Source organism: Peromyscus eremicus, chromosome 9 (assembly GCF_949786415.1).
Source record: "Peromyscus eremicus chromosome 9, PerEre_H2_v1, whole genome shotgun sequence".
In the NCBI taxonomy this organism is placed as follows: Eukaryota; Metazoa; Chordata; class Mammalia; order Rodentia; family Cricetidae; genus Peromyscus; species Peromyscus eremicus.
The window spans coordinates 101,418,260-101,421,804 of NC_081425.1; positions in this window are offsets into that span (position 1 = coordinate 101,418,260).

Genomic DNA, 3,545 nt, shown 5'->3' on the forward strand with positions numbered 1-3,545 from the left:
ACATGTGCCCCACATACATACATACATACATACCAAGAACTTTAAATATCATTCCAAAGAACTTTAGTATGAGGGGGTTTTACATGCACGTGTACATCTGTATACATGAAAATGTATATTATTCAACCTTTGCCATAGCTGGAAAGGAAGTGAATACAGAGGTCATCTCAATAAAAGGAAATATGATTCTTAACCGACAGTAAATAAGCCCTCCAAGCCCTCTTCGGGTAAAAGAAGGCTCATAGGGTATATCACATTCCCAATCTTCTCCTCACAGTCTTTCAATATCCAGTTGCATCTATTGTGCCCTCCTTCTTTATGCCTTTTATTATCAAAAAGCTGTGATTCTTATTGAGGAATCTTATGAAGCCAGTGAGGCAGACCAGGATTTCACCCTGCTCGTTTGGCTCATAGGGTGCTGCATTTTAAATAAACACTCTGCATGACCCTGGAGCAGGTGGTCCGCCAGCACACCTAAAAATGCAGCGTCGCTTCCATTTCTATTCCTCTAACAGTGTCACAGTGTCTGCCCATCCCACTTCCTTGCACCACACTCCACATGCTGTAACCTGGTGATTCCTGTCTTTTCTCACTTCACAGAGACTCACATCTGTGATCTCTATGTCTCCCCTGCACTTTTTTACTGCTGTGCTTCTGCTGACCTGCTCTACGGCTGGATCCACCTGGATCAGGGTCTTGATGGTGCAGACCAGCTGCTTGAATCTATTTCTTCCCTTTTCTGTTGTGTCCTTCTGACAATCAGAGATGCCTCTGGTTCTTTGCTCCTGCAGTTCAGAGAAGAGCCATGTCCCTGGACTTCTTCCTAACAGCTGTCCTTATCCTTGTCTGGTTCATTTGAGCTGTTCAGGCTCTGGGACCAAGTCTCTTCCAACCTTCCCCTTCCCATAACAATTACAACAAAAATCCCATCCAGTTCTCCTAAGCACAGAAACCTAGTAATGCTTCATTTTACCAACCCAATAAAGACCCTAAGGAATAGAAAGGGAAATGTTATCACTAACTATCATATACATTTTTAAAGCCCATTCTCATCCCACTTTTAATTTCATAAATACCAATCAAATTCTGTCTAAAAGGAAAACACTACACTAGACAGAATATAGGGTAATGTGCAAATGAGAAAATGTTTCCTAAAATTACATGTTTTATTCTAAGAAGGGAGAGATACTAAACAATTAAATGAGTATTTGGAATTGATACAGATCTTTAAGATGGCAGGGCCTACATGGCTTGGAAAAGGGCTAACATGACAGACAACCAAGAGTCACCAAAAGTAAACCTGAAACAGTAAGTTTGTTGTTTCATGTTGATGATGATTAAGGACACACAAAAAGGAGGAATAAGAAAGCAAAACCAAAATTAGTAAGAACAGAACAGGAAAGCTTAAGGCTATTGAAGTAAGAGGGTACTGGGGGAACTGCTGCCAGGAACCCTGAAGAAGCTTTTTATGAAAGTTACGGTGGGAGTTGAGTAAAGAATGAGGTAGTTTTTATTGAGAAGTTAGTTTTCTGGGCGTATGGTGGATTGAACCAGTGATGGAGCCACACACTCTACACAAGTCTGTAGGCGTGACAATTGCCGAAGCCTCAATGGGGGTTGGAACTTCCAGATCAAAGCTGGAATGGCTACCCACTACATCTCCCCCTTTTTGTCTAAATAAGAAGGTTCTAACCTAATACAAGACTATATACAAAGGAATGGTTATCAAATATTGTCCAGGAGTAATGAGGGATAATGACCTAGATAAGATGGAACTACAACCAATGCGAACAATATCAAGCAAGAAACACATACTAAAGTCCAGAGAAGTATAGAGCATAGGTAAATGGCATGTTACAAAGATTGTTCCAAAAGTTTTCCTATCCTAAAGAACCTGAATCTAATACTTAATATGTTCTATCTAAGATATTATATATATACTAAGTTGTAACTATAACTGCTAGTCTTCAATCCCATCAAAGACCTGAGAAGGAATATAATGGTACCTGAGAAATGGTAGATGGATGCAAGCAACTTTCGGGAATCTTGCAAGAGTAGACCGAGGCAGCTGGCAGCCTGGACAGTCACCTAATGTTTCTCAGCATTGTTGGTGCATTCAAATTGGCTACAGGCCTAGAGTATCTGACAGACCATTTTCAGAAGCAGGAATTCTGAAAGAACATCTTACCCTGTCTTGGCAGAGTACAGTAGTCGCTTTCCTTGTGTCCCGCTTGTCCAAAAAGGACAGCATTGCATTTGTATGTCAGCAGTCGAGGCAAGGGCAGTTCTTTGCCCAGTAGGCCATTTTGTGCCAAGAAGACAAACTTCCAAATGGAAATGTCTTAGAAGCCCAACATTCTCTCGGGATCAAATTGGTGCAGCCAGGAGCAATTGTGTCTCACATCAACAGAATTCTAAGTTACGTAAATGCCGTATTCTCTAGGTCTATGAAGTGTTTGAAGATTACCTGTCCATCTGACCTATGTATCTGTAAATCTGTATAACCTAACTAACGTAACTATAGAGATGACAAGCATAGGTGACTATAAATCTATAAGTCTTATCTACCGAAATAACCTAAAGTCAAAGGCTTCATGTAAACAAGGTAAACAGTCTATAAGCAAATGTACGGTAAAGAATGATGACCTCAAAATTGTGACAATACACAAGATATTTATAACAGAGGTAGGAATATATAGTGCGATATGCAATATGACAATAATCTTAAATATATATCAATATACTGAATATCCTAAACAGAAGTAGAAGTAGAACATACATAAAGTATGACAGATATAAATTTACATTTGTATCAATATACAAATATTTCAAATAAGAGTAGAAATATATGTACATTATAACAAATATAGTTCTGTATTTGTATCAATATACAAATTATCTTAAACAGAAATATAAAAATAGTTTACATTTGTATCAACATATAAGAATCCATAACAGTGCAAATTACAGTGCAAATTATCTAAGGCTGCTATTTTACTAAGTTTGTTTACTAGCCTGGTGTTAGCATAATCTACCATAATATCTTATACCTATCCATTCCATTCCTTCTTTTCCCTTTTTTTTTTAAATACTGAGTCTAATATTTTCTTCCACCTCCAACCCTATAACCATCATCCATAACCCTGAGAATTATGAAACATAAGGGAGAAGGGGAGTCGTTTTCTTAGAATTGCTTCCTGCTGTTTAGAGGGTGATGTTATCTCTGTTGGGTACTGTGAGAAAGCTCAGATAGTTAAATCTCAATTAGACTAACTGTAGGTTCTGCAGCAAGTCTTAGAGTAATGGGTAAGATTGTCTGAAATTCTATCAAGAATGATGATGATTGCCATGGCATCATTCTGGATTGGGTAGAGTTGTTGTTGGGGCCCCATCTTCCTTCTGGAGACTTCCGAGATTGCTATTGGAAAAACTTATCTGTTATCAAAATGAAAAGTTCGCATTTAAAGAGGACATAGCATGTAAGAAAGGATTCTGAGAAATCAAGAGTAAGCATGGAGAGAATTAGAATCAAAGCTGGAATGGCT